Raw genomic sequence first — 12796 nt, 5'->3', positions numbered from 1 at the left:
AAAAAAATTAAAATAAAAAGTCTAAAACTTATTGTAAGCAGTGATTCAGTGATTAAAACTGCAGGCTGGTCTTGCAGAGAGCCAGAGTTCAGTTCCCAGCACTCACAAGACACAGCTTTTCTGGACTCTGCTGGTGCCTGATTGTTGAGTGGTGCCTCGTATTGAAAAGGAAAATAAAAAGCTCAGCATGAGCTTGCCCACATAAGCCTGGGATTGAAAGAGTTAAATCAAAGCAGAGGCAAGCAGCCAGGGACTGACAGGTCAGGGAGACATAAACCATAGAGATAGGGTAAAAATGCAAGGACATATCCACGGCCCAGGCCTGCAAGAACGTGCCGGGGTGGACATTGACTAATGGGCCACCTGGTCCTCTTAAGATATAGTTGGAGGTCAACTAGAAACCCTGAGTAGCACTCCCCTTTTAGGAATTTTCAACTGTAATCTACACTAACTACATTTAAAATAGCCAATCGTGTATAGCCACACCAATTCCTTTGTTCCCCCAGACCTTTTTTCCTATATAAGCTCCTAAGCCCTGAGCCTCCTCATCGATTTCCCTGGACTACTGCGTGAGTTTGACTGGGAGTTGAACTGGAGCTCCAAATAAACTGCTTCTGTGTTTGCATCAAGACGGCCTCTCGTGTTCTTTGGGTGCATCTCTCCCAGGACTTGAGAGGAAACTCCCTACAGGGTCTTTCAGTATGTATCTGAAATTAATTTAATGCATGATCTGGATACCGAAAAACTTCTAGTACAAGCAAACTATGCCAAAATATTAATGCCAAAATAAAAGAAACAAGATAGAAAATAAATAGTAAAAAATCCACTTGGGAAATGAGAATGTTACAGTAAAAGAATCAATGAAATTAAGAGTGAAAAGAGGTTCTGAATTCATGTTCAGTGGTAGATGAGGCATGTAGAGGAAAAGGGAGATAAGGAGATAAGAAATACTTATTTCACTTTTTGTGCACATAGACATTGATGGACACACCCCATATTAATATCCAACTGCCAAAAACAACAGGAGGTTGGTAGCAGAAAGGCAGATATAGGCAAGGTAAAAAATACTCAAAAATAAACCAAAGTATGAAATTGCTCAAAAGAAAATTCTTCAGATATTTTTGATCATTAAATATACCCAGGAACGTATTTTTTGGAAATCTGTCATGAAGCTCTGTATTTTTTCAACATATAGAACCATCTGTATACACTATACTTGAAACTAATGCTCTACTGATCTGGAATGTACACAGGACTAATGAAGATACAAAGACTCCCTTCATCTTCCTCTATTCTTCTCAAGTATTCATTTAGCTTCAAACTAGATCACAGAATTCCACTGTGTTCAATAGTGTGATATATGTATGTATATATATGTATATACATATATATACATACATATGTATATATACATACACATCTATATGTATATTTATATATATGTATGTGTATATACATATATATGTGTATATATGTATATATAAGTGTATATATGTGTGTGTGTTTATACATATAGATGTGTATATATGTATATATAAGTGTATATATGTATATATATTTACATATGTATATATATATGTAAACATACATATGTATACATATATTCTAGTGGAAACCTCACATATATAACACTTTCTAACAAGCTCTATTTAAAGCTCTGTTTAAGGAACAAAATCTGATAATAATTATGTTAACATGTATATAAATACTTCTTTATCAGGTTTATGATCTGTCTCATCTACATATGGATTTTTATTAAGAAAGTTAATTTTAATAAGCTGGCCTTACTTTTAGTGGAACTGGAGAATCCCAACATGATTACCATATGAGCACATGTCTGAAGTAGGATGAGATGGGACAGCACTGGGTATGGTGTAGCCAAAGGGCATTCCACAGGCTTGTGTTATAAAATAGAAAAAAAAAAGACACGGAACTACAGCTGACAAAAATTTGCTCACAAGTTAAAATATAGAAAAGTTTTTAATCTAACCTGAGGAAGACTTGTGTGGTGACACCTTGATCTCTATTTTCTTGTTAATTCCAGGTTGTTTTTTTGTTTTTTTTTTAAGACTCACATCTGGCAGGTGAGTTAGTACCACGAAAAGCATCAGCTCTAATCAGGGCATTATGATCTTTGATATTTAGCACCTGAATCATCAAGCAATGTATAAATCTGCTCATTTAGAAATAAAAATAACTCAACAAAATGTAGTCATCTCTCAACTAAATGTGCATGTGTACACCAACACACCCATGCATGTGCACATACATCTATGCATATACACACATACTGAAAGACCCTCAGAACTGGGGAGATCCTTACTCAAGTCTCGGGAAGACGCGACCACCCAATGACTCACGAGAGACCTAACTTGCTGCAATCACATGAGGTTTATTGGGGATACCGGTACCAGGTCGATCTCGTGACCTTGTCGGCCAGAGGAGTTCATCCACGAGCACGAGGAGTAAGTGGTATTTAAAGGAAAAAAACACAAACTAGGGGGGGTGAAGGGGTTACCAAGGAAACATAACAAGGGAACAATGGAAAATTCCAAAGGAACCCACTACCCAGCTGAGTCAGGTCACAAGGAAATCATCCTGCACACTCATTGTCTAGAGGAATGTGGTTTGGTCAACACTATCTTCTTAATGGCTGACCGCTCCTAGGACTAATTAGATAACTTATATCCTGTTGTTTAGTCAATGCTATCTTTTTAATGGCTGACCGCTCCTAGGACTAATTAGATAACTTATATCCTGTTTCTTATCCTGGGCCCTAGCTGGAGGGGGCCTCAGTGACCTGACCAGTCCACATTTCTGGCTCGATACAGAGACTTCCTAATGCATCTTCCATTAACATGTTTTTTTCCCAAATTTCTAAGTCTCCCAGTCTTTCATTACACACACACACACACACACACACACACACACACACACACACACACATGCCCATGCATGGACACACACATCCATACATTTGCTCTTCCCCCAGCCTCCAGCGGGCTGAATCAGACCTTGTTTTGCCACAGCTGGCTAGCCTACCTAGGTTTGGAGTCTTCCAAACTAGGTGAAGTCTATTGTCCTGCCACATCTGCAGCTTTCTACAAGGAGCCAATACCTGCTGGTATGATTAAAAATTTGTAACATTGGTAACAAAAAGTTAGCCTAAAACTCAATTTTAACTCAGGGTTTAAGTCATTTTAAACAACAACACATGGCATAAACCAGCCCAGGAAAGCAAGCCTCTAAAGATACTTCTAAATTGGGATAATATTTTATGTAATTCTCATCCTAGAAACTAGACTTATAAGGGATAAGTGTTACCCTCCTGGTTTGAGGCCTGCCTCTCATAGCCACACCTCTCTGCCCATCTCCTGCTATTGGCCACGCCTTCAACCTGGCTCCAGTTACATTCGGAAGCTTCACCTCCACAGAGGAAAAATGAAGTCGCTGATTGGACTGACGTGCTGACGTACTTGGGGGTGTGGTTTTGCCTGACTTATTCTACCTGTTGGTGAGAACAAAGGATTCATTAAAGGTTCAAGATGGCTGAGTAAAGGCTCCTGTCTAGTGTTTTAAGGTTCCCTCCTCGTGGGTAGGTATAATGTTGGCCATCCTATCTCATCCTATCTCATCCTATCTCCTCCTATCTCCTCCTATCTATTTCTAACTTCATATTCCAGGTAACCTACTGTTTTAACGTTACTGCTGGACAGTAACAGATAAGAATTAAAACAATGTCTTATTAATGAAGCATTAGAAGTTGCACTGCCATGCATTCATATGTAAGAATTGGAAGCCAAACTTTGTAAAATGGAAGTAATGCTTTTGTGGTATTGATTTTAAAGAGAATGGATTGTTTAAAATTGCATTTTGCTTTCCAAAAGTTATGATTATGCCTCAATAATACAAAAGAAACTTAAAAAGTATGGTTAAAATTGCCAGTGTTCCATTCATTGCAGTTTGCAGTATGATCAAAAGCTCAGGATTCTTAACTCACCCATATTTTGTAATTAAGATGATTGTAAGAGTAATAATAGTTAAAAATAATTGTGGCCAGTATGGGCCTGCTGCCCTTTTTAAAAACAAGCTTTATTGGATACAGTGGTAGAAGCAAAATTTAACCCCCCAGGGTTAGAAAGGAGATCTCAGTGAGAATTTATTTAATATCAAACAGGCTCCTGATAAACTGTTCCAAGGAATTTGTACTACTAAAAACAGCTAGTAGAATTTTCAGAGACCCTCAAGTCAGGGTTCTTTTTGTTATACAATTGTCTTATGAAAACACTAATGCAGCTCTCTGCAGACATCTGGCCATACAAAGCAAAACCAGACTTATCTGAATATATTTGTCGTTGGGCAAAAATTGGAGCCTTATACAATCATACAAGGTTTAGCTGTGTTTGCTGCCTTGCAGGGGACTACAATACAAACAACGCTTTCAGAGAGCCGAGGTTATACGGAATGTTTTAAGTATAAATCATCTTAGGAAAGACTGTCCAAAATTTAGAGGCGTAGACAGACAGTGAAATTGCTCCCCTGGAATCTGCCCTTACTGCAGGAGGTGTAAGCTTTGGGACAGGACTCAGGCAGTGTACTCAGACTAAGAAATATTTACATTTGAGTTAATGCAAAGCTCAGAGCAGCCTCAGCAAGGCTTGTGTGGCATTTCTTTTGTTTTACAAACCCTGCCTAGGGAAGTTTTGTGGCCTTGCCTCTCCTTGCCTCTGGGGAATTATTTTTAAACCACAATAGCATTATTTCAGATCTACCCAGGTGTTATACAAAATAAAGTTTAATGTTAAGATTTAATGAAAGGTCAATGAGGCTGCAAAACTTGTAGAGGCATTACAATCTGGCCTGCCTATTCCATATATAATTATTGTGTATTTGGAAGGTTGTTTTTTCCTCTGCATCCTGGTAATTGTAAAGGGTTAGCTTCTAGTGAGTTTGTAATCATTGAAAAGTTTTGCCTTTAGAAATGGCTAATAGCCTTACATTACGTAAAATTTTTTGTCTCTGCTTCAATACAAGAAGCTAGGACTTTGAATTTTTCAGTGTGTGTTGTTTATAATTTGAAGCGTATTTTATTAGCTAATCCCTCTGAAGGGGAATTTTACTACCTTTGCTCTTACACAGCAAGCTTTAAAATTTTGGGGGTAGTTGTTGCTTCAGAAAAGTTTCAGAGGCAATATCTTTTCAATATTTGGGGCCTCAGTTATATCCTACAAAGGGTTGTGTTACAGACAATTCAAGAAAGAAAAGATGATTTGCTTACTTAAATTATTTTCAAAAGCTTCCTGGAGATGTTAATTGGCTAACACCTCACCTTTAAGCTCACCACATGAGGACTTAAGCCTTTGTTGGATATTGTCAAGGGGGATGCAAATTAACTGGTAAAAGACAAAGAGCTTTGCAGAAAGTAGAGGAAGCTTCTGTAATCAATTGTTATCAATTATAATCAATTGCAATCAAATGTTAAGTTATGTGCCCACAGAAATTACTTGGAAAAAGAGAACATTAAGGTGGATTCATCTTTCTTCATCTCCAAGTAAAGCTTTAACATCCTATTATGAAGCTGTTGTGATGTAAATAAAGAATTTTAGGATAGAATCATGAAAGTATTTTGGAAAGAATGTCTTAAAAACCTTTATGCATCACATAAAGAATGTCTTAAAAACCTGATGAGACATCTATTCCTTGTTTCAAACAGCAATTAAATTGATTATTGCAAAATATTGATATTGGGCCTATTGCATAGTAATTTGGATTTTCCAAAGACAAGTTGTTAAAATTTGATTGTATACATGCTTTTGTATTTCCTGTAAATTTATTCATGCATCGCATAAAGAACAATCTACTGTATTTATAAACAACCCTTCTATGGGACAAAAGTTTATGTGATTGGATCACATGTTTATTCTCGTGTATTTCCCTCTACTTCAGCACAAATAATTGAATTGCATACTGTAGCCACTGTTTTGAAATGTTGAAAAATCAAGCTTTAATTTGTATACTGATAGCCAAGATATATATAGCACAGGGCTTACAATTGTTTGAAATTGTTCCTTTTTTAGATACTGCTAATTCTCAAATTTTGCAATTGTTTATGCATATAAAACTCAAGTTAAGAGAAAGCACTGTTCCTTTAAAGGACTGCTTTCGGACATTTAAGAACTCATACTGGACTGCCTGGACAAGACCCTTTAAGGCAATACCACAGCAGATTTGTATCCCAGGCAGAATATAGGTCTTACACAAGAACAATTGGCCATATAATCTCATTCTTTACATCAACAAAATAGTAATGGCTTGAGATGATAATTTGGTATTTTTAGAGAATGTGCATGTCAAATTATAAATACTTGTTCTCAGTGTCCTCAGTTTCTACCAGTACCATATAATGGTGTTAATTCTCAGGGACTTATACTTAATCAATTATTGCAAATGGATACTCATATTTCTGATGTCAGAAAAATAAAATATGCACACATGACTATAAGTCTAAGATTGAGCAGATCTCCATTTCAAATGATCTACAAGACATTCTGAGATAAGTGAAACCTGATGTAATGGATGATCACATTCTCTCGGATCAGGCCACTCAGTCTCCAAATCCTGCTCAGATCAGCCTATAGATCCTCTGAACTACCAGAATCCCAGAAAGTATGCTCGCAAACTGGATTTTTGAGTTTTCTGAAAGACCAAAATGTGAAGCCTGATAAGGGCAGTCTGTGGTAGAGGGAAAAAAACATTTCCACTTGGTGCTCACCACTTTGGTTGTTCTTCAAATATATTTCTTTATTATATGTTTTATTCCAAGAAGTGGTCCAGTTACCATTAAAGCAGACACCTGAGAGTGGAAGCTCCCCCAGGAACTGGAAATTTACACAAAATCAGGGGGAAAGGGCAGAAAGGATATAAGAGCTGGGGGATGCACAGGATGCTTGTGAAATGCTGTCTTCTGAATAAGTCATAGTTGTTGCAGTCACAGACTCACAGCAGCTGTGATTTCCTGCACAGGACCAATGCAGCATCATGCCAGCCAAATTCTCTGATGGGTCTAGTGTTAGTTACCTTTTTGTTGCTGTGACAAAGCTCCATGGCCAAGGCAACTTAGAGAAGAAAAGTTTACTTGCATTATGGTTCTGGAGCTAAAAGAGATAGCTTTGTAAAAAAGCTCAGTGACAGGTGGCAGTCATGGCCACAGAAGCTGGACACTGAGAGCTCTCATGGCTTCCTGGAAAAAAAATGGAGAAAGAGCTGGTAGCTGAGTGAGGATATACTCTAGTGACATACGTCCTCCAGTGAAGCCTGACCATGTAAACTCCCTGAACAGTGTTAGCAACTGAGGAACACATGTTCAATGCTTGAGCATATGTAGGACATTTCCCACTCAAGCCATGGGAGTAGTGGGAATGGTGATCTCTGGAACCCATTGCTTACTGAGGATTTACTGGCTGGACAAGGAGAATCATTCTCTTTTGTTTTGTTTGTTTGCTCCCAGGCTGACTGGCATGCTTGCTTGCTTGCTTGCTTGCTTGCTTGCTTGCTTGCTTGCTTGCTTGCTTGCTTGCTTGCTTGCTTCTACTTGCTTTGAGGATATGATCACTGGTAGATTTCCCATTCTCTAGTGGACATCTACGGGTAGCACTAAGCAGTGGATTAACCTACAACAAATGAATATGGGATGAAGTTGGGAGGGGAAACTAGGAGGTGTTAAAGAGGGAAATAGGGGAAGTGTGGTCATATTTCATTTTGCACATGTATAAAATTCACAAAGAATAATGAAATAGAAATATTAAGTTTGGCAATGTTTTGAATAGAATTTTAGAAGTCTGGTCCTTACAGGGTTTAGAATATCTGTGGGCTTTGGCTATATAGTATTGAACTACAGAGAACATTAAGAACTTTCCTAGATGAGAACAGCATTGCTTGCACTACTTTTAAAACTTCGACACTTCTTTTTTTCAGTAGAGCATTTTTGTGGGCTTCAGTTAATTTCCAGAGTTCTGAATAATTAACACCAGTCATTTTATTTAAAGGTTTCTTTTCTCTTTTGTAGAGAGAAAACCAATAATAGCACCCTGACACTTTATAAGCTGATCTCCTTTGGTTAATAAGTACTTTGAGAATATATATGTATGGCAACTTATAATCAATAATGGGGCAACCTAGAAAATACGGGTGAATCTCACACTGGCGCTTTGGAACACTTTTTCACATATAGAAGAATGAGCAAGTTGAAACAACTAAGTCATATAACTAACAAGGAAGCTGCAAAGATACATGGATAAAATTTCCTCATTTTTATGGGTTTTTCAGTTAAATATCATTAAAAAAAATGAATAGGTCTTAAAAGGGATAGCACATACTAATTCCAAATAAGATTTATCAGTTGGTGGAGCCAGCAGCCTCTTCTGGATCTTAACTTACTTTTCAATTTTACAATTCATAAAATATTCAGCAAAGCATGACACAAGTTTGAGTTCAAGCACACTGCACTTTATGCTGCAAGATCCATTAAAAGCAATAATTTGTAATATCCTCAGTAGGGCTGTGTGCATTTCAAAATCACTTCAAAGAGGGAAGAAGGACCAATTAGTCCGGTTTTATATTAAAGTAATCTCCTTTTCATCTATAGACACTTCTCTCCTGAGATGACTATGGAGTGAGAGGTCTGCGAACAGAATGAGCGACACCCCTTTGTGTCAGGGGTTCTCACCCACAGGATAGACTCACAATCTGGCTTGCTCCTGGAGTGGCAGCAGAAAATCCCATTCACTGAGAAAGGATGAAGAAGCCTCTGATTATGAGCTCATTCTACTCTATATTGCCTTCCAATATTTCCTTTTCTTAGTTGCTTTAAGTGTGAACTATGAGCATGAGTATTGAATAAGACTGGATGATTTCATGTCATTATCTTCCTGGCATCCCTTTATGCTTGATAAATATGATTTCAACAGAGCCACAGTGATATGTCTGTGAAGGAACTAAGTCTACATGGCCTGCCTAGCCCCATCCATGTGAGCATGGTTATTGCTCTCTCAAGTCTTCACTGTCTCCACATGTAAACTGTAAGCTACTTCTTCCTTTAACATAGTCTGCATTTTATTTTATGTTCACATAATTTATAGTACATTTTGTATCATTATATATTTATTATGCATATAGTCCATGTTATGATTGTTAATATTATTAGCATAATATGCATATGTGAGCATCCATGGAAGCCACAGTGGTATGCTGAGATCAAACTCAGGTAGTCAGATCAAATGGCAAGAACTTTTCCCAGCCAAGCCAGCCCACTGGCTCCTTTCATGTGGTTTTATAGTGCTAGTAAATAAGAAAATACATAGGTGGGAACTCAGCTAAACACACACTTAACACAAATATAAAAACTTATAAGTGCTAATATAATGATCACAATTCTATTGGAAAAATCATTTTGAAACAAGAGAACAGTCTGTGAACTGATATTGAATCCACTATACAACACTTGTTCCACATGATAACACCTTCTGTAAGCAATGATCAATCTTTTCCCGTACCTGCCCTCGCTGTCTCATTTATTTACCATTAGTTTGATCCATTAAAAGGAAGTTATTCTGAAATGCATCACAGTTCACAGAGTTAAAAGTGCAGTAATATCTGTAGGTAGGATTCACAAAGTAAGGAGACTTTGCTGAAGGAAAAACTATAAAAATGTGGCATGTGACAGACTGCCAACTTTCCCCAACTTACATGGGAGAAGAAATTCATGAAAAGTTAGCTTTGGCATAGATAGTTTTAATTCACAATTGTTTTTTGGGAAAACAAAAGAATATGTATGTGTGTATTCCTGTATAAGTTTATGTGCGTCTCAACACACAGGTTTCCACAAAGGCCAGAACACTTTATTATATCCCCTGAATCTGGAGGTATGGGTGATTTTGCACAGGTTTGAGGAATTGAACTCAATCTGAAAGAGCAGCAACTGCTTGGAATCACTAAGCTAGTCACTTTTTCTATGAACTCCTATTGATTTGTCAATGTGTAAAAATATAGAAATGGTGTGTGTTTGTGCGCGCGCGCGCGCGCGTGTGTGTGTGTGTGTGTGTGTGTGTGTGTGTGTGTGTGTGTGTGTGTGTGTTTTCAAGACAAGGTTTCTCTGTAACAGAGCCCTGGCTGTCCTGGACTCTCATTGTACACCAGACTGGCCTCAAACTAGGAGAGATCTGCCTGCCTCTGCTTCCTTAGTGCTGGGATTAAAGACATGTGCTACTATACCTAGCACTGAAATGTTATATACTATTTTTTAACATGTCTCCATTCTGAAGGAAAAGCCCTAAATCATAATATTTTCATACTCAAGATTGGAATTTAATTCTTCAAATGCTAGTGGAGCTTCTGCAGAGTTCTATGTGTCCTTCAGGGTGATGATGATGTAGCACTGAGTGAGACAAAAGCCTAGAAGGATGCAATGCTATGTTAGAAGGAGAAGCTCTCAGTACTATGCCAACTTTCTATTCTATTCTGTTGTCTCTAAACTTGAAACTATCTGGGTTACATATGCTCCACTCTGGTGAGCTCACCAGGTTCTGATAGTTTGATCCAAATAGGGATTACACATATAATTCAAATTAAGCTCTCTGGAACACTAAACCAAATCAAAACTAGTATATAGGGAAGAGATTTGTGGAAAAGGGGGTGGGTACTAATAGAGGAAGGAAGGAAATGGGAGAAGGCAGGGCAAGAGGAATCCAAATACATAATGTACATGTACAATATTGTGAAGTAAAAAATTATACTATTAAATAACCTCTAACTGAAAAGAAATTAAGAGAAGGTATATTTGAAATAAATTTACAGAATTTTCAGTAGGCTACAGACATTTCCCAGCTATCTCTCATAACCATATACTGCCTACTTCTCTGCTTTCTGCAACTCATATCATGTTCAGTCTCCAACAAGAAGTCGCTCACTATTCCCATCTTTCTCTAGCTTTTGTTTTGAATCCAACACCTCCCACTGGCTGTACCCTTACCCTTTCTTTTTTGCTACAATTATTTATGTGTTAGTCTTATCCTCTGTGAATTCTTACAGTCTCCTCGAGGGCAGCATGCATACCTGATTTAGCTCCTGAGACATCTCATATACACATGATGCATTGCACACCTGCGTAATTTCCCCTCTCTTGGCAGTTGGAACATTGCCTGGACCATAACAGGTGCTCAATAAATATTGAATCCAGTGAATGATTGTAGGTGTCAGGGTGAAGTGAAGGAAATGCATATATAAATGTGTGATGTTCTTGTAAGTGCCCTTGGCAGATTTGGAGATGAGTATAATGACAGGCCTTCAGGTTTGTCAAGATCTCAAGGGAGAGAAAGTTTAAGGCTCTTTGGAATTCTAAATGTGAAGTGAATCTGAAAGAACCATACAAGAAACTCAGAAGTTCTAAGACGTATGAAAAAGTGAAACATTTACATAAAAATTTGGGATATGTAAATCTATGTGAAAATATGAGTTTCTGTACTTGTCATGTAGATATTGGAGTTATGTAGAAAAAAATATAATTAAATAAATATATTATGTGCATTTAACAATGGGTAACCCAACACCAGTAGTAAAGGGGTAACAAAGATTGACTCAATGTTTTATTACTGACCGAGAAAAAAAAAGTATTGGGAAAATAAGTGATGTTAGGAGCTGAAGTGGGTTAGAAAGAGTTAGGAAGATATTTGGTTGACATGTGATCAAATATCTTACAGGAAATTCTCAAAAGATCAATACAAATACTTTACAAATATATTATTGGTCCTGTAAGTCACAAAAAACATCCAATCAAATTGAATACAGTGTTCTCATTTGTGGTTACTTTCACAGAGCACGAAAGCCACTTAGATAGAAGTTTGATGCTGAGTCCTACCTTCCTTGTCCTCAGTTCTGGCTCTGAGTAACTGAAATCCCAAGAAATCATTGTGTAGTGTTATGTATTTTGAGTGATACAGACAGTTTATGCTGAAAAAAAAGCACAATTTTAATTTGTGTTTTCATTATTAGTAGTAGTAGTATTTGTATTATGTTCATGTGATGTGTGTGTGTGTGTGTGTGTGTGTGTGTGTGTGTGTGTGTGTGTAATGAGCATTCCATATTGCACATGTGGTGGACAGAGAGTAGCTATGAAGTATCAGTTTTCTCCTTCAATCTTGGGTTTTGGGAGATCAAACTCAATTACCAAGTTTGCATAGCAAGCCATTTCACCACCATTCCCACCCAATGTTAACCAAGGCTTCTATTGTAAATTTTATAATATTTTCTATAATATTTTGTAATATTGTAAATTTTATAACATCATAAAAACATAATGTTGATTCATTTGAAATTAACAGTTGTCTGCAGTTATGACTCTTCCTCCGTAGCCCCTTAAGAAGTGTAGTATGTTTTGATGACTGTTATTAATGTCATCACTATTACTCCTTGCAAGCCATCTTAATGTCTATCATTTTGTTTCAAATGTCTACTCTGTGTAGCTGCCAATGTAGCTTAAATGACTACCATTAACTTTGCAAGGAGCCTGCAATCACAAAGTCATCTATATCTGCTCAATTCTTTGTAAATATAATGGAGTTTGGAGGTGTAGTAAATGGAAAAGATATCTCATGCAAAAGAATGTCTGGTGGCTGCAATAGGAGATGGGTTTTATACACTGAAGCACCAGCATTCTTGAGGACTGAGCGTTTGAAGCCAGCCTGTCCTACATGTGAGACCCTACCTTAAGACAATGTGGCAGAAGAGGCTGGGAAAATATCTC

General features: G+C 37.4%; 1 long non-coding RNA gene across 1 annotated transcript; it reads left to right on the top strand.

Annotated features, from left to right (window-relative positions):
- Positions 1-3546: 3546 nt before the first annotated feature.
- Positions 3547-8960, top strand: LOC116098180. The gene is made up of 2 exons (XR_004121731.1): positions 3547-3595; positions 8645-8960. It is a non-coding gene; the product is annotated as an uncharacterized LOC116098180 (long non-coding RNA).
- The last annotated feature ends 3836 nt before the right edge of the window (positions 8961-12796 follow it).

The sequence above is a fragment of the Mastomys coucha genome, unplaced genomic scaffold (assembly GCF_008632895.1).
Source record: "Mastomys coucha isolate ucsf_1 unplaced genomic scaffold, UCSF_Mcou_1 pScaffold20, whole genome shotgun sequence".
Lineage (NCBI taxonomy): Eukaryota > Metazoa > Chordata > Mammalia > Rodentia > Muridae > Mastomys > Mastomys coucha.
This window is presented reverse-complemented; position numbering and strand designations above follow the sequence as displayed.